Here is a 27,447-nt window from a genome sequence, read left to right as displayed (position 1 = left end):
ATTATGTCAAAATTAAAAGTTTAATTTTAAAAATTGAAGTAAATAAACCCTCCCTCAACCCCCTTAATTTTCTTTCTAGCGAACAGGACAGTTTGTCAGCAAAACTTCTAAAAGAATGGTTCATATGATCTGCTTTTTACTCTTGATCTCCCTGGGACCACTTGATCAACTTGTCTGGCTTCCAATCCCAGTACTCAACTGAAATAGCTGTTGCCAAGATGATCAAGAGTTTTCTGACCACTGGTTCCAGTGGATACTCCTCAGTGTTTATCATAATTGACCTCTAGTAGCATTTGGCACGGCTAAATGTTTCTGCTAATTCTAAATCTCATACCTTGCTCTTCATAATGCCTTACTCTTCTGATTTTGCTCTTACTTGTGATAAATTCTTCTGAGTTTTTTTCAGTAACTTTTCTTCTTTCTTAAATGTTGAGAACCCTCTAAGTTCTTTTTGCCCCAAGCCCACTTCCCTTCTCACTTTACTCATTCTCACTGATTATCATCGGTATATCAATGGCTCCAAAACCTGTATCTCCAGGTCAGATCTTTGGAGTCCATACTATTATAATTGCCTACTACTGTCTATCCCACAACTAATTCAAAATCAGCATGTCCAAAACTTAATGTGAATCACTCCTTCCCACAGTACTGAAATCTTTTCCTTTCCCTAGGTTCCCTCTCTGGGTTACCCAAGCCCAAATCCTAAAAATTATCATTGACTAGTTCAGTGATTCTCAACCAGGGGCAATTCTGGCACCTGGGAACATCTGTCAATGTCTGGAGAAAGTTTTGGTTGTCACTTTGGGGGATGGGTGGTATTTGCATCCGGTAGGTGAAAGCCAGGAATGCTGCTAAATATCCTATGATGCATAAGATATTCCCTCAAAACAAAGAATGGTCCAGCCTCAAATGTCAATAATGCCAGGGTTGAGAAATCCTGAACTAGTCCCTCACCCTCACTACCTATGTCTGAAAACTCCCGTCTATTCTACCTCCTAGATATTTTTTGAATCATCTAGTATTCTCCAGTCCCATTTCCATCACTCTAGGAAAAGTCACTACCATCTCTTCCCAAGATCACTACCAGTTCCCCAACTCATTCCTCTGTCTGAAGTCTTATTCATTTTCTTCACTGTTATCAAAATGGGCTTTTGAAAATACTAATCTAATCTTGTTACTCCATGAATTACATTTTTAGTGTTTTCTCACTGCCCTTAGGATAAAATCCAGACAATTCACACATAAAATACAAAAGCAAATAATATGAGAGTTCAGTTCTTCTAGAAATCAATAAAGTGCAAATTTAAATTAGAGATTTTTGGTGCCTCATTAGCGCAGTAGGTAGCACCTCGGTCTCATAAACAAGAGATTTTCTCCTAATCAAATTGGGGAAAATACACAGAAATAAGTGCCTCTTTATACTGATGGTGAAAAAATAAATTAATATGAACTTTTTAGACTGTAACTTGGAAATATATATCAAGAAATTTGACAAGGTCACGTCCTCTAACTCAGTAATACAATTTCTATAAATTAATTCTAATAAAATAATGAAGTATACAGTAAAAGATACATATAGAAAAAAGTACACTGCTGCATCATATATAGTTTACAAATTATTAAAAATAACCTAAATGATTTATAGTAGAAGAATGGCTATAACATACACATATATATGTAGATATTAAAGGAATACTGTGCATATATTTAAAAACATCCTTTCAAATAATATCAAAAAATGAGAAAAATGCTCTAAAGATTATTTTAGGTAAGTAGATGTAATATTATATATAGAATTATACCAATGCAACATATATGCGATAAAACATTATAAGAACATGAACTAAAATATTAATAGTGTTTATTTTAGAGTAGGAGTAATTATAATTTTCTTCTCTATGATTTCTTGTATTATACAAATCTCAGAAACAGGAAAGGATAATATTTTAAATGTAAATTACTTTTAAAATGTGATATATGAACCATGTGTGTGATTGCACACATGCATGTATACAAGGGATAAAGAAATGAAGACAGAGAAAACAAGCATGGTATGCACAGAGGCACAAAGACATTGTGACTTGAGGCATAACATCCATGGAAAGGTGACAGTTTTCATTTGTAACCTGCAAAAAAGAAATGGGGTTGGCAAACAGAGTAAGGATAGTCAACCAGGTCCACTGATAGAAGCTCACAAAGATGCTGCAAGAGCCCAAGCTCTAACCCAGAAGGCAAACTTTGATGGGAAACTGAATACCAGGCGCCTAGATCAGGTGACGCACGACATCAGAGAGTGTTCGTCTAGGTTTGTTTTGTCAGTACATATATAAAGATTTTGCCCCATGGACTGTTAAGGTCCCTACTCTATTAACAGTTCATCTACTACTGCATCCCCACACCTGGAAAAAAATCCTTTTGAACCTAAGAGCTCAAATTTTTTTAAAAAGTGGCACTATGCAAATGCAGGAATGGTGACACAAACAAATTAACATTCTCATCAGAACTGGCCCATTCGGCAGGATCAAGAATTTCACATGTCATTGGTTATGCTGGACCACAAGACCTCTCTTCTAGATATATGAAGTGCATCAGTGGGTTTTCAAATTAACAGTTATTGAAATTTGGAAACTTCTTCTGTTTCTTAATTTTCCCCAGTAACATCTATTGACCTGCACAGCTGGTATTTTGAGTAGTACACATGTGCTTTCAAAGGCAGAAAAATAGAGGATGGAGTCATGAGGAGACATAGTGGGGGGTGGGGTGGGGAAGAAGGAGACATGGGAAAGATTGGGATTAACTATGTGAAATTTTCAAAAGTCTATCATTTTAAAAATGTACAAAAATGACAATTTCATATGGTTCAGACCTTGGTTTGTCAGAGTGTCTCTCACTTCAGGGGAGGGAAAAGAGAAAGGGAAATGGCAACAACTTACTTTCCTCTATTTATCCATATTTTCACAAGAAAAGAAAAAAAGAGGGGGGGGAAAGAGAGGCATTTACATAAAAATAAGCTAATTGCATATGAGGTCTACATCTCCATAATGCTAACTCTGATTATCCAGTTTCAGATATGAAAAATAAGTGGCCAATATGGGACAGGTCACAATTTAGAGACCTGCAAAGATGCAAAGAAGGCCTTAAAAACAGCCACATCAAAATGAATGACTAGGGGGTCAAATGCTAGACCCACATCTTCTGAGTTGCCATTCTCCCTTTAGATTCTTAACTCGATGAACTGTTGATTGTGCACATTCTCAGAGTACACTCTAAACCCCATCACTATAACACTGAGTAAAAGTCCCTGGTCTCCCCATGGTATTAGTCAGAGTGCCCAGGTGTCCATGGACTGATAAAAGCACACACTTCCATTCCTATTTATTCCTTTCACGCGTGAGACTACACTGCTCTCGATTTTGTCACTTGACAATTTAGTTTGTGTCAGAGTCAGTGTCTCTCACTTCAGGGAGAGGGAAAAGAGAAAGGGAAATGGCAATAACTTACTTTCCTCTATTTTTCCTCTGAACGTATATTTTTCTGACACTCCACTTTCGGTTAGTTGAAAACTGGATCCTTGGCAGGACCTCAGAATGAAGAACGTGCTGTCATCACCAAGAAGAATAAATTGGGCAGTGGTTCTCAACTCTGGCAGATTATCACACTTACCTAGAGGGAGCTGCTTTAAAGCACATGTTCCCAGGTCCTATCCTGACTCAGAAGCCCTGAAAGTCTGTCTTCTTGGTTTAACTGGTTATTTTTCAACCGGGGGTTATCTTGCCACCCACACCAAGGACATTTGGCAATGTCTGGAGACAGCTTTGGTTGTCAAAACTGGAAGGATACTATAGGCATCTAGTGGGTGGAAGCCAGGGATGATGCTAAACATCCCACAATGTGCAGAACAGCCCCCACAATGAAAAATGATCTATCCCTGTATTTTATTTATATTTTATATATTATGAACACACACACGTGCAATTCTACTTTTTAGTTAATATGTATGGGAAAGTGACATTTCTGAAAACAAAGTGTGTGTATGTGGCTTATGGCATATGCTGGGGGAAATCATGTTAAAGACGGAGGCAGGGAATGCTTGTATTTAGTTTTGCATCTTGCCCAATCTTCCTTGTTTAATAATGAATACTGGCATTCAAATATTGATTTAATAGGCAAAAACAGACAGCTTCTGCTATTCCTGCCTGATACAAAGATTTCTACCAACAAGAGTGAAAGGATTTTTATCATTACTACTCGTTTCAAGTATTTTCCATGGTTTCTGAGAACAGCAGTTGTCAGTCACAGACTTAGAGGTAAGTCAACAGTTCATCTATTTTCAGACTCCTGTTGTTCATGATTTCTCTTCTTACATGAGTGTTCATTCTGGGGGAAATCATTACATGCAAAGAAGATAATCATTTTGGTCTTATTTCTACATCCATTTATTCACCCATTTGCACATCCAGTGTTGCTTGAGCATCTACTATATGCCAAGAACTGTTGTACGTGCTGAGGCTACAGCAGTGAGCAGACAGACATGCACCTGCTCTCATGGAACTTACCTTTTGGTGAGGGAAGTGTACATAAGACTATATAGACTTTGTCAGTGTGTACAGGTGGTGTGGGGAGAAGTGAAGAAGGGAAACAAGAGGAGGGAGTGTTACAGGAAGGATGGTCAGTGAAGGCCTCCATGAAAAAGGGACATTTGGGCAGAGAACTGAAGGAAGCAAGGGGGCAGGGATAGCCAAGTGGATATCTGATGAACAGCACTGACCATGGGAACAGCAAGTTCAAAGGTCCTGGGGTAAAGCCACATAAAAGCAGCAGAGAATAAGTGACTATCTAGTGGATCTGATTGATCTTGAGATTTTGAAATTTGTTTTAGGAGCTCTCAGGGAGTTTGTAAAGCTAATTCTCTATTCACTTCTCTTCCTCCCCCTTGAAAATAAATAATAAAATGAGAATCACCTAACGTGAGATGCTCACACAGTTTATTTGCACAAAACAGGAATTTGTGCTCTGCATCTCTTTTTGAAGGGAAAACAGAATATGTGCCATGGTTAGGGAAACATTCTGCTTATTAGAGAGTGGAGCAGCCATGAGAGCATGGCAGCTTCCACTTTGCAAATGACTACGGGTTTTGGAAAGAGGAAATGGAGGGCTGAGTCCACAGCGCAGTCCAACAAAATACAACCAACAGTGGTGCTGAACCAGGACATGTGACTAACTGCACAGATGAAGTGTCACCACCCCTGGAAAGTTATTCACACTTGGGGGAAAGTCAAAAACCAATGAGCATTACTGTTGAAATGAGGAATGTGCTCAAGGCCTGTGAACACTTTTAATTAAAACGTGCAGATATCTGTTCAAGGTGGATCAATGAGCAGGCACCTTGAGGGTCCTTGGAAAGCTGGATAAAAAGCAGCCCTCAAGCAAGGGGAAGGTTATCTTTAAGAGATCTCCTCATAGGGTAACCAAAATATGCCAGGAGAGGAAAGGGAAGCCAGTTCCAGCCATTTAAAAAGTTTTAAGCCGGGCTCGGTGGCTCAGCCTGTAATCCCGCGCCTTTGGGAGGCTGAGGTGAGTGGATTGCCTGAGCCCGCGGGTTCGAGACCCGCCTGGGCAGGCGAGACCTCATCCTTACAATAAATCAAAAAATCAGCCGGGCGTGGTAGCGCATGCCTGTAATTCCGGCTACTCGGAAGGCTGAGGCGAAAGGATCGCTGGAGCCCAGCAGGTCGAGGCTGCGGTGGCCTGGAGCGGCCACTGCACTCCAGTCTAGGCGACAGAGTGAGACTCCAACTCAAAAAAAAAAAAAAAAAAAGTTTTAAATAAGAGCAAAGCCTGATTATTCCCTGGGAAGTTGTGCATGTTGCTGGATGTGGCCTTTATATCTTCAAAGCTCCAAGCCAATTGTCACCTGATGACCATGATATCTGACCAAAAAGAGCCAGGTTTTTTTTTTTTCTTTTTCTTTGTTTAGTAACAGATTTTCTCTCTGAGATTCTTACATTGTCCCAAAGTTTCTAGCTTTCAGGAATTATTTCAGGGAGAAAAAGCTTAATTATTCAAATATCTGGGTCAGTCGTTCTTAAATTGTAACTACAGAAGGATGCTCTGGGAACTTAATGATGACACCTTCAGTATTTGGCCCCACCCCCTCAGAGGTGATAAATGTGGGTCTAGGAAGGACCTGGAAATATGTGTTTTTACAATTGTTCCAAGCCATTCTGAGGCCTCTAAGTCAAAGGACCTTACTCAGAAAAACATTGGCCCACCCCTCTTCCCCTCCTCCAAAAGTACTTTGGTTGCTGATAAATGGTTGTTTGTGGAGAGGTGAGGGAGAGAAATAAGACTGGAAGTTGCCCGAATTTGCCTTGTCATTGTCTCAAATCCTGATTTAAAAAAAGATTGGCTCCTCTCCATCTCCAGACATGGCCTGAGATGAGAAGTGGCAGATCTACCTCCCCCAAATTGTCATTCCTAATGACCTGCCTAGAACTGCAGTTTACCTGGTCAAGTCATAGCATCCCCCTAAGAGGATAGAGGATAGTTAGGTGCATCAACCATACTCTGCAGCTGGTAGAGACTCCGGAGAGAGAACTAAATAATGCCATCGTAAAAATCATGTACTCACAACAACCCAGCAAAGTGGGAAGTACAAGACTGTGTCCCTGTTTGGATGAGACCAATCAATCTGACTCCTGACCTTGAAAAGGCGGTCAGCTTGCCTTTGCTTTTTTTGACCAAATGCTCACTGTTTAGAGAAGAGAGCTGGGAACAGGGACAAGAGGTCATACCTACCCCAAAGCAGACTGTGGGTAGATGTGTGACCTTAGCAAAGTCACTTTTCTTTTCCTCTGAGGAATCAGAAGGTGGATTATAAAAACTTCTAAAATCTCTTCCTGTTCCCACTAGCCAGGAATCCAAGAACTGAAGAATGTTCATGATTAACTGTCACTATAGTGATTAAAACCAAGCCATGGGACACAAACGCTTTGGTTGTAAGGATCCAGGGTATCAAGAGATAGGACAGAGGCAGGCCTAGAGAAGAAGAGGGGAGACGGTGTAAACCAGGGTTTCTCAGTCTCAGCACTATTGACATTTTGGCCCTGATGATTCTTTGTTATGGGACTGTCCTATACAGAGTAGGGTATTTATAGGCATCCCTGGACTCTACCCACTAGATGCCAGTAGCATCCTTCTGAAACCCTGCCCCCAGTCCCCAGTTGTGACAACTGAAAATGTCACTAGGTATTGCCAAATATCTCCTCATCAGCAAAATTGTCTCTGGTTGAGAGCCATTCATTTAAATCAAACAAAACAATATGACATTTTCCAGTTAGCCCTCTTAAAAATTATCTCACACACATATGCAGTTTCTACCATTGTATCCACAAAACTATCATTGCTTGGGTATTTCACTTGTCAGTAATGTAAATCTGAAAGGTAAATACCATCCCTTCCCAATTCCAACCTTCAGCAAGTTAAGAAATATGTAAATAAAGGGAAGTTGCCTGAGGATGAAGGAGTAAAATCCATCAAAGACATAGAAATGGAGGCCAAGAAAAGGCAGAAGACATAACCGGGGATGAATAAGGATCAAATTGACTTGAAAGAATGAGGACACCGTTGAGGTTGAAAAGAAAGATGTGAAGGTGGGAGAGAAGGAAATTGGGACCTAAAAAGAATGAGGAGGGGTGTGTGTGTGTGTGTGTGTGTGCGTTTTAGACAGATTTCTCAGAGTGGAGTCAGAGACGTCTATAAGAATGGAGAGTCACCTTATTTCCAGAGAAAAAGACTAGATGGAAAGGAGAACTAACTGCTGGAGACAGGAGAGAAGGGAATTCACAGACTGGGGCCAGAAGTAATGGAACCACATATAGAGGTAACACCTGAGCAAAGAACATCAGCAAGCAAGATAGCAGCCATGCTTGTTACATCAATAGAATCAGCATGGTCACTGCTATTAACTTGACATCCATTGAGTACATACTGAGGGTCTACTAAGTGCCAGGCACAGTGCTAGCTACCAGAGGTATAAAGATAGAGTCGTTGGCCCTGTCCTCAAGAAGATTAAATCTATCTGGTCAAGTTCATGAAGAATAGAACAGTCCATGATTGCCTCTCTGGGAAGAAATGCTCTGAGACTCTCAGTTCATGTTGCTTAGAGGATGAAACAGCATAATCAGAAAAGAAAAGCAGCTCCCAGCACACTCCCTACCATCTTCAGTTGGCTTTAAAACAGCAATAGGGATAAAAGTCTTATATAAGGTTACATAAGAGGTTCCAAAAAACCTCTAGCCACCCCCTTCCCTCAGAGAATGAAGCTCTGATTTACAGCACTGATTTTCAGGGAGACCTTCTTACTGTCAAGTCAGCTGAATTTCTGTGAATTTTAGATGCCCAAGGGTTGGGTTGCTGTTTTGAATTAGTTCCTCTTGCCAAGGGATATAAGAAAAGGCTCCCGAAGGAAGCCTGCAAAAACAGCTCATTACTGTGCAATCCATTCCCCCGCCACCTCGCAGAAGATTCAGGCGGAAAAGCTTTGTTGCCACCGTCTGATAACAGAGGTGGTGGCCTGAATACTAACCAGAAAGCCGCAGAGAAGGAAATGTTTTCTGAGAAAATGTGTCTCTTCTGCAGGTAGGAAAACAACAAGACAAAAACACGCAGGTCTCCATTCACAAATCTCAAGTGGGCAAAGCTGCAGTCATCTTGGGAAGGATTGGGAAGGTCAGGTCTGGGGGTCTGGTTTTGTATAAGCTGTTTTGTTTCTCCCTTTTGTGAGCTCACACACGGTGCAGTCCATTTGCCCAAACGAGCGCAAACAAAGGAATACATTTGTTTGAAAGGGCAAGCTTCATTATACTCTAATTAATGTAAATCTCACCCACAGAGAGGAACCAAAATAAATGGCTATAGTAATTAAAGTCTAGGGGTTTTGTTTTGTTTTTTGTTTTTGTTTTTTTGCTTTGCTTTGTTTTGTTTGGGGTGGGGGTTCAGGAGTGCCTGGAAGGGATTCAGATTTGATGGGGTTTCAGAAATAAATTTTCATCTAATAATTTTTCAGAAGAACAAACTACCTAAAACAGTTGGGAAATTGTCCTTAATCCAGGTCAGTAAAATCCTTCCTTTCTCAGAAGAGAATCTACCATGTTCTCCCAAAGGGGTTTGGGAAAACAAAAAGACCAATGGTAAGTACCAAAACTCCTTAAAAAGTTTTTTTTTAAGTCCTAAAACAGTAAAGGGAAAGGAAATTAAATCATTAAAACACTGTCATATTGAAATAACCAGACCAGTAGAGCTGAAAAAAATCAAAGCTGAGTTTATTGCTCACCAGGCAAGGGAAAATCATGCCATGACAAAGTGAATTCAGTGAGTCTTCCCAAGCAGAAAGCCTGGATATGGTCAAAGAAGGAATAAGGCAGGATTCTGAAGAGCAGTATTTGATTGGTGGGGAAGGAGATTATAAAGTCTCTTCTGGGATTGGTCAATGCTTGATTTACACCACAAAAGCACTGGCAAAGTTCTCAAAGTGACCCAAGGGGTATTACCTTGAGATTCTGTCAGGTTATATAGCAGGGTTATATAGCAGCCACTTGAATAATAAAACCCCCAGCAATGGCTGGCAGTTTCCAAGTTGTATTTTTCAAGCTGCCCTAATGATCTAACACAGGATATCAGCAAGGCAAGTCCAATTAATACAGACATGTCTTTGACTGGCATATCAATTAATGCCATGGCCATGCACGGTGGCCCAAGTCTGTAATCCCAGCACTTTGGGAGGCCAAGGCAAGAGGATTGCCTGAGTCCAGGGTTTCAAAACCAGCCTGGGCAACTTGGAGAGACCTCGTCTCTACAATAAATTTAAAAAATTAGCCTGGCATGGTGGTACACACCTGTAGTTCCAGCTATTTGGAAGGCTGAGATGGAAGGATTGCATGAGCCAGCAGGTCAAGGCTGCAGTGGCTGTGAGTGTGCCACTGCACTCCAGCCTGGACAACAGGGTGAGATTGCAATTAAAAAAAAAAAGTGCCATGCCTGCTTCTATCTGTGTCACATCCACACTGCCTAGTGAGGGAGTCAAACATGTAAAAATCCCAAGTAATGGGGCATCAGCAAGAGCAAAGTTCATAGAGCTGACAGAAGCAAGAAGGCCAGTGCAGCTAGAACAAATGAGGGAGGAGTAGAATGTTAAGAATTAAAAAGACTCGGAGCCAGGTTCGGTGGCTCAGCCTGTAATCCCGTGCCTCTGGGAGGCTGAGGTGAGTGGATTGCCTGAGCCCGCGGGTTCGAGACCCGCCTGGGCAGCGAGACCTCATCTCTACAATAAATCAAAAAATCAGCCGGGCATGGTAGCGCGTGCCTGTAATTCCGGCCACTCAGAAGGCTGAGGCAGAAGGATCGCCGGAGCCCAGCAGGTTGAGGCTAAGGTGGCCGGGAGCGGCCACTGCACTCCAGTCTGGGCAACGCAGTGAGACTCCAACTCAAAAAAAAAAAAAAAAAAAGACTCGGTAGTACATTATACAGAGTTCTTCACAGAAACGGAACCGATGGGAGTTAGATAGATAAATGATAGATAGATAGATAGATAGTCATGTGCTGCATAATGTTTTCATCAACGATGGGTTGCATATAAAATGGTAGACCCATAAAATTATAAAATGGTATATATACTGTATTTTTCTATATTTAGATATACAAATATTTACCATTATGTTACAGCTGCCTACAACATTCCATACAGTCACTTGCTGTACAAGTTTATAGCCTAGGAGGAATAGGCTATACCATACAGCCTGGGTGTATAGCAGGCTATATCATTTGGATTAGTGTAAGTATACTCTAGGAGGTTCCCACAACAATGAAATCGCCTAACAGCACCTTTCTTAGACTGTATCCCTATCGTTAAGCACCGCATGACTGTGTGTGTGTGTGTGTGTGTGTGTGTGTGTGTGTGTGTGTGTATCAGTCAAGTTGACATATAAATTTAACCATCACAGGTAAGGTTCAGGTCTGCCTAGGACATGGTAGGACATGAACTTTTATTCCAAATTTGATGGAAATCGGGTGAAGATTTTTGAGCAGAGAAGTGACAAAATCTGATTTACAAGTTTTAGAAGATTATTCTATCTGATGTGTGAAGAAGATTCTCTAGGGGTGTAAAAGTAGAAGTAGAAAAACCAGTTAAGAGGCTTCTTGCAGAAGTCCAAAAGATGTTGGTGGTTATGACTGGGCAATAATAACGGATAGAGATCAAATTTGTGATCTATTGTAAAGATAGAACTGACAAGACTTGATGAGGAATGTAGACTAGAGAGAAAAGAAGGAAATCAACATGACTTCTGGATTTTCAACCAGACCACCTTTTTAAGGTTATAGAAAGGGTCAACTCTAGAAAAGTACAGGCTCTAGCGGGTAATTGGAAGTTCAGATTTGGACCTGGTAAGTTGAAGGTGCTGGTGAGACATCCAATTAAATGGCAGCTGAATATATAAATTTGGAACTCAAATAAAAGGGAGAGATATAAATTGCAATCATTAGCATATAAATGATATTAAAAGTCACAAGACTAGTTCAGACCATTTAGAGAGTAAATATTGATAGAGAAGGCAGAAAGGAAGGGAGAGAAGGAGAACAGAGAAAAAAGCATATGTCTGAGTCATGCCAATATGTAGAGATCACACTATAGTTGTTTAGACACCACAGCATGTTTATATGTTGATGGTTGAGAAGGGAGAATGAATGATGCATAAGACAAGGGGAATAAGCAAAGGAACAAAGTTCTTGGGTTGCTGAAAAGGGATGGAAGTGATACACAAGGGGACAGGTTAACCCTAGAAAGGAGTGATAACAGAATCATTGTGACAGGAGGGAAGGGAAAATATAAGGTTACAAATGCCTGCAAGTAAGTTAGTTGAGTTAGTGGTGGTAGAATGAGATAGTCTTTTTCTGAGTACCTCTATTTTTCTCAATGAATTAAGAAACAACATCATTAAGGAGAGTAAGGGGGAAAGGGAGTACTGCAGTTTTTGAGGAAAAAGAGATATAAAATAGTCTCAGAGAGTGGGAGAGCAAACTGACCAAAAAAATTATATGATAACCATGTCAAGTGAAATCTAAAGTCACCGATTTAAAGTGAGAACAGTAGCAGGGTTGTGTGTTTGTCTCCAATGACATTCTGCTCCTGAGATGTAAAATGGACAGAGATTTGGATTTAACCTGGATCAGGAGAATCAGGTAACTTAAGGGCCAGAAGTTGGAGTACAAGATCCTCTTGAATGTGAAAGTTACAAGAGAGAAGAGATAAGAAGGGAGAGAGGAAAGAAGGAAGAGAAGGACTAAAATCTCCATCAAAAGAGAAGAGGTGACCAAGAGAACAGTAGATACAAAAAAATGTCAGTAGTAGAATGAAAGGCTAGTGGAATAGTGGCATGTGCTTCAAAGGAGTTTTGGGTTTTGAGGGGGAAGAAGTAACAAGAAGGACACAATCCCAGCAGGCCCAGAAGTAAGATGGGTTAAATCAGTGATTCAAAATTGAGTGTGATTCCCCACCTCCCACCCCGCCAGGGGACATACAGAACAGCTCACAAGAAACAATCCAGCCCAAAATATCAATAGTCCAGAGGCTGAAAAACACTAAGCTAGATTAAGAAGATAAAAGAATGTTCATAAAAGAAGTTTTTCTTTCTTTCCTCCTCCCTCCCCCCCAAGGGCAGAGTTGAAGAACTTGAGGAGTAAAGAAGTTTTGGTGAGTTGAGTCAAAGTAGGAGATTAATACAGGGAAAGGATCTGGGCAGTAAGAGGGACGTGGGTAGATTATCTATTTGGTGGTGACTAGAGGGATGTCAGATACCATGGGTTTGGTCCCGAGAAGATGGAAGAACAACTCTAGTCACACCTTTCTTCTTGAGATTAGTCTCTTTGGTAAGCTGTGGAGATGATGAGGACAGGATGGAAGGTGGAGGGAACACCCCAGTATGGTCACCAAGAAAAGAATCCCAAGGGCTCCTCTTTGGTCTTGCTGGCAGTGAAGGGAGGAGTGAGCTTAACATGAACTTAACCTAGGCTTCAAATCTAGTCCATGAAAAGAAGACAGAATGTTACTGTACAGTATCAAGATAGATGTCTATAAATGGGCAAGAACTCAAAGTCATATAATCCTATATTAAAATGTCACATTTTGAAAATGATGGAAACTGAATATGTGTGGTGTGATAAAAAAAAAAAAATTGTAAACTGTTACTGTGCCAGATAAATGTACCTTAAATGTGTCATTTACATTTTGACAGTTTCAGATGCTCCCTTTTTATTTCCTGCTTTGTGATAGAACATTGCAAGTTCGGGTGAATTGTGACTCTTGGTATTAAAAGACTTCTCTCTCCCCCATTTTCATGGACAGCTATCAAGTTGAAGAAAAAGCTGCAGATTTCTTAGAAATCCTTTTCCCCAAAACAGATCAGTAATTTCACCAAGTTTTTTTAAAAATAAAAATAATGTCAATGATTAACCACTTTATGAAAAGATTTGTGATCCAAAGGAATGTAGTACCTTAATTATAGCATTTCTAGCTTATTTCGTTAAAACACCGCTTTAATTCTCACAGGGCAAATCAAAAGACACAAAATTTTAAGAGGATTCTTCAAATTCAGTTGCAATATTTTAAAATTTAAAAGGATTTAAAAATTTGACCACAAAGAAAATTTTATATCTTAAAATTTGCTACTTTAAATTAAAAACATAACTGATTTAAACCATTGAATAAGAGTTCAGTCACAGATATATTTAAATTTATAGTTGACTACCAAAACATTGTTTACAACCTTGGATAATTTTATTTTGAATACTGACATATTATATTGTGTGTTATAAATCCAGATTGTTCAGGGATATTTTCATGATATACAAATGACCAAATGGTACCAAAATAGCTGTTTGACTGAATCAGTCAAAACTCCACAAGTTTTAAGTGATTTTTGAATGGCCCCCTTAGCTTCCTTCTTTACCACTTTGTCAGAATGCAGCCTTGGTCTTAGGGGAGCTTAGTGGCATCCTGAGCATAGATCAACACAAATTCTGCAGTACTACTGGGAAAATTGACTAACATGGATAATGAGTATAAGGAAAACAGCTTAAATTTCACTTTAAAATATTGTTTAAATGTTAAGACAGTGTTTTGCTCTGTGTGAATGATAGTAGGTCTATACAAAACTGTTCCTGAATAACTCTATTATTGAGGTTATAAATTTTTGTGTAGGTAACTGCTTGCTTGGACTACCAAGAAAAATATTACCTATTAGTGAACCCCTATCCAGCTCTGCTACTTCCACCTCAATAAGTAAATCAAGATGAAAAGGGATTGAGGTAGGTGAGCTAAAACGAATAAAGTAATTTATTCCTTTAGATTCGGAAAAAGAGAAGGGTGTGGGAGGGAATGAGAAAATTATTCTATCCATCTAAAACACCTTGTGTGAGACTTTTTTTCTTCTCTTTTTGTTTTTCCGCCCACCGAAAAAATAAACAAGAAAGAAAGAGAAGGGAGAGAGAAGGTGGGAGAAGGAGAGCAAGGGCAGAGGGAGGGGAGGTGGGAGTAAAGAGAGAGGGAGGAGAGGGAGAAATGGATACAAGGAAAGAAAGTAGAGAGAAGATGCTGTGTCATTCTCTCCCCTCCCCATCCCCCACAGGACTCCTCCTATGGAAGCTCCTGCAGTCTTGTTGTGAATGAAGAAGTTATGAAGTCTTTAAATCAAAGCAAAGACACAGGCAGTAAAGCCAGTATGAGCTCGGGAGTTCAGCGCCATGGCAAACAGATTTTTTTAAAAAGGGAGCCAAAGGTTTCTCTCTCTACAGATAAAAGTTAGGAGAGAAAGACCAGGCATCACCATAGGAAGCGTTTTAACTTAGGCTGGTTTACTTTACAAGTTGTCATTAAATAGCCTTTTTAAATGTTGTGTCTGTTTTATAATACAAGTCTAATAAAGAGATGTACTTTGATTATTATAGTGTAGAAAATGCACAGTTGTTCATCTTTGGGAAGGAATTTAGATGGAAAACACTATCCAAGCTTCAGGTCAACTGTTGACCCCAGCCACACTGAAACAAGACTAAGAGATTGGCATTTAGATGGAATTCAACAAATATTTGTTGAAAGAATCAATACAAAATGAATGGAGGCATGCATGCATGAATGAATGAATTCAAGCAAGCAGCTGGTCACAGAATCCTTAAAATTTCAGGAAAAGTGTGTTAAGACTGAAAAAGCAAACTCTGGGCCATACCCCGTGCCTGTAATCCCAGCAATTTGGGAGGCTGAGGCGAGTGGATTGCCTGAACCCGTAGGTTCAAGATCAGCCCAGGCAACTTGGCAAGACCTCGTCTCTACAATAAATAAATAAATAAATCAGTTGGGCATGGTAGCGTGCACCAGTGGTTCCTGCTACTTAGAAGCCTGAGGTAGAAGGATCACCGGAGCTCAGCAGGTCGACTCTGGAGCGGCTGTGAGTGTGCCACTGTACTCCAGCCTGAGCATTGGAGTGAGACTCCAACTCAAAAAAAAAAAAAGAAAAAAAAAAGCAAACTCTGGAAAAGTGAAAACTTAAGTTATAAACTCACAGAAAATGCCTCCTTCTCTGGTGGTCAAAAGCTCAACTTTTAATGACAGCAGATGTATATATTTATTTTAAACCAAACACATGGACTTGACAGCTTAATTTAGTGTTTTCTCCTTATCACTTTATTTCTTCATAATTCTGCTAAACAAGAAGTAAATGCCCAAATGTTTGCACTGTGACATTTCTGATGTTGAATGACAACGAGCAACCTATGTCACATAGTATGACAAGCATTTCCTCCCAAGAAAGCTTTCCAGGATTTAAAACTTGCATCCCTTTTGTGTTTCTTGATACAGAATGATTTGCCCTCCATTAAGCATGCTTTGCAGTTAATCCTCTCAAAAATGCATTTATAAGCCAACTGAAGAGCTCTGTGCATTAAGGATTTTGGCCATTGACTATGTTTTAATGCCCATCAGATCACCAGGCAGTGGAGTTCTTTTACCTGCAATTCCCCCTCACCACCCAAGGACTGCTTTAAATATACAGGCACTGAGATATGTGCTAGGCAACCAAGCTGAAAGGAGGGAGTGTGAATTACCAGCACATCAGAGCCTTGGAAACTAGCTGGTAAACCTATTTCATAGGTAGAAATGTCCCTTAGCAGAGACAGTCTGTGTCACATTCCATGTTGAGTCTTTTATCTGTTCTTTTAAGTTACAAAATATGGCACAGCAGGAACATACCACCCAAAGGACATGTCCTCAGGCACAATTTGATGGCTCCATTTAAAAATACTCAAAATATTGGATATGAATCTGAGAACAGGTAAGGCTGGCCTTACCATACCCTTCCAACCAGATTTAGCAGTTCCCTTACCTCATGTTCCCCCACCACTAGGAGATATCTAGTCTCATCATATCTCCCTCAGGGTTATTTTTGGAATTATTTTATCGATTTTGTCAAACAGTCAAAGATCTTGAGTCAGATGGGTGACTCAGATTTGAACCCAAAACTTTTCCTTTATGGCAATGTAATCGTGGAAGAAATAAATATAACCTCTCTATGACTCAGTCTCTTCGCATGCAAAATGGAATAAGATTAATACCTCAGCCATGGGGTGGCTTTGAGAAATGGGATAATGCATGCAAAATGTTTAATAAAGTGGTATATAGTACACACTCACTGAATGTTCACCAATAATAATAACAAAGATCTATTATTATAATTATAGCTATCCCGTGGAATTGTCAAACTTTAAAAGTAGCAAAGGTTTTAAAGAGCATTAAAAACAATGGCTCCCCCTTAAAATCCTCTGTTAGTACTTTGTTTTGTTTTGAGTACTAATTCTCCAGATCTCATCCCCAGACATTGTGATTGAATTGATCTGGGTGGGGCTTGGACATTGAGATCTTTTTAAAGCTCCCCCAGTAGTCCTAATGAGCAGCCAGGGGTCAAAACCACAAATATATCACAAACCTTCATTGTACAGATGAGGACACTGAGTTCCAGAAAGCTTAACTGACCTCCTCAAAGTCACATGGTTATCTTGTATATCCAAGATTCAATCCAACCCCAGTAGAGTACTTCTGTCCTCAGCTTATAACCCTGTGTCTCCTTGGTAAATTTCTGTCTCCTTGTTAAATTTCTACCTAATACATTATTTATCTTCTAAAGTATGTATTTTTCACCAATAAGAGGACTTTAGAAAAGAAAATCTCTGGGCCTGGGGAGGTAGGTAGCCCCAAAGGGGCAGTGTAGCTGATATGGGGAATCTATGAGATCAGGGATCTAGGACCCAAAGATAATTTCTGAGTCTTGGACAGTTAAAGGGTTTCTGGACAGTGAAATACTGCAGTGGTGCTGGAGACCTATAACAATGAGCACTACTATTATCAAGTGATTTCAGTATTGTCACAAGAGGCATGTGTGACTGAGGTCTGTCCTGGTCCAGGCTTCCCTGCTTGGTGGTCAGCACACCAGCAGTTAAGAAAAAAACAATAAAGCCGCCTTTACTAGAGCCTGTTCAATATCCAGACCATGTCTTTACCTACTTATATTGGTCTTCCTTCTGGATTTGGAATTCCCAAATGTGAAATCTGAAAACTTAAACAACATAGGTTCATTTATACAGCAGTTTTAGTCCCACATTACTGCCCCCAGGTCTTTGACTACGCTGCTTCACCCTCCAATAGCATCCTCCCTTCTCCTCCTCCTTTTCCTCTATGCAAAATTCTACCCATTCAACAAGGTCCACTTTTGTCTTAACTATCTCTACCTTGAAGAATTTACCTTGCCTGTGAACTATCACACCGAGTCAATATCACAGAGTTCAATATGTAATCCAATTTAGAAACTCAATTATGATCTCCTAAGGGTAAGAACTTGCAGGAACATTTTTTGTATTTAATACACTAGAATATGGCTGAGCATGTATCAGATTCCTAATTACAATTCTAGCTGGTTTATTGTTGATCTCTTACTCAAAGAGGAAGTAATGTGTAATATAGTGATGAGGAAAATATTATTGATGAACTAAGAATTTAAAAAAGCTTAGATAAACATTATAAGAATAAATTGAGGAGGGACGAACAAGGGTTTAAAGAAACAAATCCTTTACTGCAGAGAGCAAAAGTAGGCCTCCTGAAGATAAACATGGAATGGAAGATAGTTCCTTAAAACCCCTGGTTCTCAATTAACATAGACAATTTGCAAGCTGGGTAGAGGACTTGGAGTTGGTTTCTTCCCTTTGAAATCCAGAGGAAAAGATGTACCCTCTTTGATTGTTCGGATTATTCTTCAGCAAATATTCATTCTCTTACCCTTCCCACTGAAGGCACATGGAAGGCCTTGTCCCCTTGATGGTTGGACTTCACCATGTCACTTGCTTTGAACCATAGCATGTTAGGAGATGTGATGCAAGTAAAGTCTTAAATGTGCTTGAGTAGTTGGGTTTGGCTCTTTCATTCCAAAATTCATCTATAAGAAGACCATGCCCCAGTAGCCTGGTTCTCAAAATAAGATATGTAGAGTACAACTGAACCCAACCGCAACCTGGAGCCAAGTCCAGCCAACACGAAGCAGAACAGTCAGTCAGCCGTAACCAGCTGAACCACAATCAATTTACATATCTAGCCAGGCTCGGTGGCTTAGCCTGTAATCCCGTGCCTCTGGGAGGCTGAGGTGAGTGGATTGCCTGAGTCTGCCGGTTTGAGACCCACCTCGGCAGCGAGACCTCATCTCTACAATAAATCAAAAAACCAGCTGGGCATAGTAGCGCATGCCTGTAATTCCGGCTACTTGGAAGGCTGAGGCGGAAGGATCGCCGGAACCCAGCAAGTCAAGGCTGCAGTGGCCGGGAGCGGCCACTGCACTCCAGTCTGGGTGACAGAGTGAGACTCCAACTCAAAAAAAAAAAAAACTTACATATCTGTGAGCAGGATAGATGCTTATTGTTGTAAGCCACTGAAGTTAGGGGTTGTTTGTTATGCAGTGTTATTGTGGCAACAGCTGATTAATACAACTTATATAGTCTGGCTGAATGCATTAAAAAGTAATCACCCAGATAAACTTATTGTCTGAGTCTCACAAACCTGGACTTACAGCTTAAGTGACTCATACTCCTCTAAAATAAAGACAACCGAAAACAAAAGTTCTGTGAAAGAGAAAATACCCCCCTGACTATGCCAATATTTTCTTCAATAGTAGCTCCAGACTCTATAACTTCTACATAAAAGGAGCTTTGGGAAGGTAATGGGGGCTGGGTTGCAAAGAGTTTAAATTTCTATTTGCATAACACTTTAACAGTTACTTGAGAAATGTCAGCTCTCCTCTAAGACAAAATGGGAGATAGCCAACAAAGAGAGGTCTTTAAAAGTCCTATATTACCCACTGTTGTCTAGTTTTTTATTCATATGGACCCATGGAAGGAGAGAAAGTAAGCATCAACAATTTAAGCAAGACTCATCTGATCCTAGAACAAGGTAATGAAGTAACAATATTCTATTTTGTTTTTGTTTTGAGTGAGAGTCTCACTCTGTTGCCCAGGCTGCAGTGCAGTGGCATGCTCACGGCAACTGCCACCTCAACCTGCAGCGCTCAGGAGATCCGTCTACCTCAGCCTTCTAAGTAGTTGGAACTATAGGATGCACCACCATGCTCAGCTAATTTTTTTTGATATTTTGTAGAGACGAGTTCTTGTCATGTTGCCCAGGCTGGTCTCGAACTCCAGGGCTCAAGTAATCCTCTTGCTGCTGCCTCTCAAAGTGCTGGGATTACAGATGTGAGCCACCACATCCAGTCTCTATTTTGGGGTTTGAAACTATCATAGGGATATCAACAGGAGAGAAAGAAAAAGATAAAGATAAAAAGATAAAGGATTCAAGACCTTAACATTCCCACTCAATAGTAATACCATTGTACCTTTAAATTACACACACATATATACATATATACATTACATATATACACATACATATATACGCACGTGTATGTATGCATATATGTATGTGTGCAATTTAAACTTCTGTGTATATATACATATATATCACATATATATACTTTTGAAAAGGCCAAGCACATTATTGGGGGGATTAATCTCAGTCACGTAAAGCTGGTTCAACATTTGAAAGTTAATGAGTATAATCCATCACATCAACAGACTGAAAAAGAAAAAAAAGTCACATGATCATATCAATAGATGCAGAAAAAGCATTTAACAAAATTTAATCGCATTCATGACAAAAATTTAAAAACTCTTAATAAACTAGAAATAAGGAATAACATTCTCAATTTGATAATGAATATCTACAAAAAAGTCTACAGTTAACGTCATAGTTAATGGTAAAAAACTAGAAGCTTTCTCACTAAGATCAGGAACATGACAAGAATGTCCCCTCTGGCCATTCCTTTTTAACACCACACTAATGATCCTACCTAACACAATAGGATAAGAAAAGTAAATAAAAAGTATACAGATTGGGAAAGAAGAAATAAATAATCTTTATTTGCAAATGCCATGGTTGTCTATGTAGAAAGTTTGAAAAAATCCACACAAAAAACTCCTGAAACTAATAAGCAAGGTTGTCAATCACTTTCTTATATACCAGCAATAAACAAGTGGAATTTGAAGTTAAAAATATAATACATATTTTTAAAAAACATAATACCATATCCATCTGTACCCCAAAACGGAAATACTTAAGTATAAATCTGACAAAATATATATAAGATCTATGTGAGAAAAAAATGTAACTCTGATGAAAGAAATCAAATAACTAAATAAATGAAGAGTTTATCTATGTTCATGGACCCAATATTGTCATGATGTCAGTTCTTCCCAACTTAATGTGTAGATTCAATGCAATCTCAATGAAAATTCTAGCAAGTTATTTTGTAAAAATTAACAATTTGGAATTCTAAAGTTTATATGAAGAGGCAAAAGACCCAAAATAGCCAACACAATATAGAAGAAGAACAAAGCTGGAGGACGGGTATTACCCAACTTCAAATGTTAGCATAAAGCTACAGTAGTTAAGACAGTGTGGCATCAGCAAAATAATAGACAAATAGGTCAATGGAACAGAATAGAGTCAAGAAATAAACCCACATAAATATAGTCAATTGATCTTTGACAAAGGTACGAAGGCAATACAATAGAGCAAAGATTATCTTTTCAACAAATTATGCTAGTACGACTGAATATCTGCATACAAAAAATGAATATAGACACAAACTTTATACCTTTCACAAAATTAACTCAAAATGGTCACAGGCCTGAATGTAAAATGCAAAACTGTAAAACTCATAGGAGATAACATAGGAGGAAACCTAGATGACCTTGGGTATGGCAGTGACTTTTTAGATAAAACAAAAGGCACAATTCATGAAAGAAATAATTGATAAACTGGACTTCATTAAAATTAAAAACCTCTGCTCTGCAAAGGACACCATCAAGAAGGGAAACCACAGATTGGGAAAAAATATTTGCAAAAAACATATCTGGTAAAGTACTGTTTTTCAAAATATACAAAGACCTCTTAAAGTACAACAACAAAAAACAATCTGAATTTTTAAAAAACGGGCCAAAGATCTTAACAGACACCTTACCAAAGATACACAAGTGGTAAATAAGCACATGAAAAGATGCTCTATATCATGTATCATCAGGGAAGTGTAAGTTACAACAGCAATGAAATACTATACCTACCCATTAGAATGGCCAAAATCCAGAAAACCAACAACATCAAATGGTGATGAGGATATGAAGCAGCAGAAATTCTCATTCATTGCTAGAGGAAATGCAAAATGGTACAGCTTCTTTGGAAAACCGTTTGGTGGTTTCTTAAAAAAACTAGATATACTTTACCATACAATCCAGCAATTGCACTCCTTGGAATTAACCCAAAGGAGTTGAAAACTTATGTACACACATACCTGCACACAGATATTTATAACAGCTTTAGTCATAATTGCCCCAAATTGAAAGTAACTAAAATGTCCTTCAGAAGGTGAATGGATAGATAAACTATGATCTGTCTAGATAATGTAATATTATTTAGCATTATGAAGAAAAAAAGAGCTATTAAGCCATGAAAATACATGAAGGAACTCTAAATTTATATTATTAAATGAAGTCAATCTGAAAAGGCTACATACTATATGATTCCAGCTATATGGCATTCTGGAAAAGAAAAACTATGGAAAAAGTAAAAAGAACAGTGATTGCCAGGGGTTAGGGTAGGGTGAGAAGACACAAAGTGGCGGAGCACAGAGGATTTTTAGGGAAGTGAAATACTCCATATGATACTATAATGATGGACAATTGCTGTTATATATTTTCCTAAAACCATAGGATGTGCAATACCTAATGTAAGCTATAGACTTTGGGTGATTAATAAAAGAAAATGCATCTGTATATATTTATATATGTGATATGTATTTACATATACAGATATAGAGTAAAATGTTTCCATCACACCCTGTCCCAGAGCAGCCTAGTTTCTCATCCTCCTAAACACACAAATAATTACATTTATTAATGTTCTGAATGTAACTCTGGAATATTTTTGTACAGATAGAAATAAAATATTATAATGTTTTCATTTTTAACACAAAGGATAGCATACTATACTCATTGTTCTATACTTTTCTCTTTTTTGACCTTTATAATATACCCTGGAGATCTTTTCAATTCAAGACATAGAGAACTTCTTCATTTTTTAAATAGCAATATAATATTCCTTTTTTTTTTTTTTTGAGTTGGAGTCTCACTCTGTAGCTCAGACTGGAGTGCAGTGGCCACTCCCGGCCACCACAGCCTCGACCTGCTGGGCTCCAGCGATTCCTTCCACCTCAGCCTTCCGAGTAGCTGGAACCACAGGCGTGCGCTACCACGCCCGGCTAATTCTTTGATTTATTGTAGAGATGAGGTCTCGCCAAGTTGCCCAGGTGGGTCTCGAACCCGCGGGCTCAGGCATCGACTCACCTCAGCCTCCCAAAGCGTGGGATTACAGGCTGAGCCACCGAGCCCGGCTGCAATATATATTCCATTCTATGATTGTTACTGTGGCCTTTTCAATTTCCAATAAGACTGTACTATTGCTTGAATGATTCAAGTTTTATATTTCTTTCATTTATTACAGAAAAATGAATTATCATCACATTTATTATAAGTGGGATGATAGTGATTCAAAGTTAAAATGTGGTAATTACAAGATGGTATCTGAAGACAATTTCTTAGATGTCAGGAATCTTAATTTTAGAAAAATCAAGAGTCCCAAAGTCTTCTTTGCAGAAAATGTGAATTTACTAGTAAGAAACTTCTCTAGGAGGAATTATCACTATAAAACAGAAGTCAACTGGACCCATATTAATGAAACACCCACAAAATGTAAGCAAGAGAGCTTGTACTTATGTCTCCATATTTTAAATCTTTTCCTAAAGAGCAAACTAATTGTGCAAAACACAGTCCTGTCTCTTGTTTTTTTACAATTCTGGGTGTATGGCGTCTGTTTCCATAGTCTTTTGGAGCCATGTTTTTTCTTGTTCCTATTCTTTCCCGGGGCATCATCTGGAATTGTATTAATGACTGTTCAATCTCTCACTGTTGTAAAATCAAATTTCTTGATTTTCAAATTCTGTGGGGTTTTTAAAATCTTGTACAGCTATAGCTCTTCTGTCTTTAGCTGATCTACTACTAAGATTAGTTTAGTCTTAAATAAATTATAGTCATCATAATGAATATTTTAGCTATCAATTGCTGTACAACAAAATTTCCCCAAATTTACCAGCTTAAGACAAAGATTTTGTTTTCCTCACAATAGTATAAGTCAGGAATTCAGGAAAGGCTCAGCAGGGTAGTTCATCCCTAATCCATGTGGTATTAAGGGAGAAGGACCAGCGGATGGGCTTTCAAGATAACTTCTTTACTCGTACATCTGAAGGTTTATAGTCTCTATCTCTCTGTCTTTTTGTCGATTTCTTTTTCTCTCTCTCCACATAATGTAATCCAATGTTTCCCATATGACTGTGCATCTCATCACATGGCAATCTAAGGGTGGTCAGACTTCTTACATGACAGCTCAGGGCTCTAAGAGTGGGTATTCCAGGGGGCAGAGTATAGAATTTGCGAGTCTCTTCAGGCCTAAGCCCAGAAACTGTCATATCATCACTTCTATGGTATTCTTTTGGTCAAAACAGTCACATAGCTTACTCATATTTGAATAAATATGGTAAGCAGAGAGAATGTAGAGCTCTCCTCTTAATAGGAAAAATATCAAATAATGTGTAATCATATTTAACCTGTCATAATGGGGATATAATCCACTCTATCTCCTAAAAGTGTCACCTTTTAAAGTTTCACTCAGAAATTAAAAGTCTTCATCACATTCATTTGAACTGCGGATGGTTTTGTTAATTTGTATCTGTATGTACCGTAAAAAGCACAACCCAGCATTGTCCTGTAGGGGAGGTATTCTCCTATCATATAGCAGTATGCTCCTTTCAGTGCCCCAGACAAAATCCTCACATAATGTTCCAACATCTCAGAGAGGGGAAAAATTATAACTGCATGGAATATAAAACAGTATGACATGTGAACTCACCTTGAGACGTTATGAAACCTGAGTGACAGCTGTACTTATACTGAGATAGTATGATAGTGTGCTTAGAAACACAAATTACAGAGAAGTGCCAGCTTGGTTGAAATCCAAATTCATTCATTTACTTACTGAGTGGCATTAAGACAATGACAAAACCTCTTCATAGCTACTGTCCTATCTATAAATTGAGAAAACACATTTATTTACATCATGGATGTGATAAGAATTAAAACAGTACATGTAAAAATTTTAGTGCATGACATATTTTAAGTGCTTCATTTAGATGAAATAACATTAGGTGCTCTTACAGATAAGCCCCAAAGTATCAGCAGTTTTACACAAGAGAAGTTTATTTCTCATGCATGAGAAGGCCCATCAAGAGGCTGAAGTTGGGAAGGAATTATGCTCTGCTCCACATAGTCATTCAAGGTTCATGACTAAAGGAAATTCTCTGCCTTGTGTAACAAGTGGCTTCCAAGGCCACCTTGAGGTTTGACATCTAGCTGTCAGATGGGAGAAGAGAGAGAGTGCAGAATCCCATGAGAGGTATCTAAGAATTAGGCCTGGATATGGTATAAACTAATCCCATTTCCATTCCATTGGTCAGCAATCTTTTCCAGATGCAAAGGGGTCTGAGAAATGTAGTCCCTATCCAGCGGGATATTCTACTACTATACTATGGAAGGAAAAGCACAAATAGTTGGTGGATAACTAACATAGCAACCTTAGTGCTCAATAAGGATTATCTTTTATAACTTATTCCCACACTGACAAAGACTGATTTTTTCCATTAAGCCAGAAACTGAAAAAAATTAAAGAGGGGTTAAAATCTCCATCTCATGAAGAGACCTACCACTGTCAGAGTTTTGCTGTGTATCCCTTCTCCCATGCCCCCCACACCTCCATATATCATGATCTTAGAATATAAACTTTCAAATATTGAACTTAATTCTCAATAGTGTGTCAAGAGCATTATTTTAGGTCACTTCAGAATGAATCAGTTATCTTCCCTGAGAAGTCACAAGTCTATGGTAGTAAATAGAGAGGAAGGGCAGGAGAAAGATTTGAGGCAGAGACAGGCTTTTGATGGCAGGTGATTAGGGCAGGCCAAGAGTTTTCTTTTGGGAGAAACATCAGCAAATATTAAAATTAAAGTTGTTTGGAAGAGATTAGCATCTCCTGCTTGAGTGGAACACTATCTAGGGATTTAAAATCAAGATGTACATACTCATTTGAGAAAGTGGTACAGACTTTCTGTGATGCAAATTTATTATTAACTATTCTTTGTGAGGGGAAAACACCTCTGCCCACATGTTCATTATTAGCCTGGGATTTATGGACCTGGAAGGTCCATGGATGGTCTTCAGAGGGTCTATCTATACATCCCCCTGAGGCTGCATGCAAATGTGTATATATGCATGTATATACATGCACATCCCTCCCTTCACCACTTTCATACAAGCTGTTGAAATCACTGTCTGAACCACTGTCAATCATATGCCAGAGTTCAGTATGAATTGCACAATGTTCCATGGTATGAGGAATAGGCTTTATCAGGGAAAGGAAAATTTACAAGCCAACATCAGGAAAAAAGGAAGCCTCAAGTCTCCCATCCTCCCATTATCCCACAAAGAGACACACTAAAATTCGAACAATCCCCAAACATGCAGCATGGCTTTGTGTTCCTCTAGAGCAGTGGTTCTTTTTTTTAAACTCTTTTTTTTTTTATTTTAAAGATGGGGGGTACAATTCAGAATTAGGTATGCAAATGTTCATTACGCAAGTACCCTTGTTGATGAGCTGTGCCCCTCTCTTCCCTGGCAGTTTCCCTCAACTGCCAATCCCTTTCTTATAGTATTATGATAATTGTTCAAGATCTACTTATGAGTGATGACATATGGTACACTGTTCTTTGTGTGATAGATTGCTGAGTATGATCGACTCTAAATCCACCCAAGTTGCTGCAAAGCCCATATGTTTGTCCTTCTTTATGGCTGCATAATATTCCATTGTGTATATGTACCACAATTTTTTTATCCAGTCCAGCTTCGGTGGGCAGCATGGTTGGTTCCATGTTTTTGGTATTGTGAATAGAGCTGCAACAAACATGTATGTGCAGGTATCTTTTTGGTAGAATGACTTGAGTTCCTCTGGGTATGTTCCCAATAGGGTCATATGGAAGGTGAATTTCTAGTTCTTTCAGAAATCACCACACTGTCTTCCAAAGAGGTTGCACTAGTTTGCATTCCCACCAGCAGTGTAGAAGCGTTCCTTTTCCTCCCCATCCTCACCAGCATCTGTTGTTGTTTGTCTTATTATAGATGGCCATTCTTACTGGGGTTAGGTGGTATCTCAATGTGGGGGTTAGGTGGTATCTCAATGTGGTTTTGATTTGCATTTCCCTGATGATTAGTGAGGCTGGGCACTTTTTCATGCGTCTGTTGGCTGCCCATATATCTTCTTTTGAGAAGTGTCTATTTATGTTTTTTGCCCACTTTTTAATGGGTTTGTTTGTTTGTTTCTTTTTGGAGTGGTTCTTTTTTTTTTTTTTTTTTTTTTTTTCAAGTTTCCAAAACTCTCACTTTTATTGAAAGTTTGAATTTTGGCAACAAATATTTGTTATTTTATTTGAAATGAGTGACTCTTTTCATTGATTTTTCAGGGTAAAAAAAAAGATTCCCAAGTTGGAGTAATCATAGTTTGTCTGTCAATCATTCTTTTATATAAAAGGGGGGTTGTTTTTCTTTAAGGGGCTGGTTCAGTTCCCAACTAGTGCAGTTTGGTGCCACTACCTTGAT

General features: G+C 38.9%; 1 pseudogene; it reads left to right on the top strand.

The window, feature by feature from the left end:
* The first annotated feature begins 2,048 nt into the window (after positions 1-2,048).
* The window catches only part of LOC110596589, a 26,703-nt pseudogene continuing 1,304 nt past the window's right edge, over positions 2,049-27,447 (top strand).

Source organism: Carlito syrichta, unplaced genomic scaffold, assembly GCF_000164805.1.
Source record: "Carlito syrichta isolate Samal-C Ts95f unplaced genomic scaffold, Tarsius_syrichta-2.0.1 Scaffold311313, whole genome shotgun sequence".
Taxonomy (NCBI): domain Eukaryota; kingdom Metazoa; phylum Chordata; class Mammalia; order Primates; family Tarsiidae; genus Carlito; species Carlito syrichta.
This window is presented reverse-complemented; position numbering and strand designations above follow the sequence as displayed.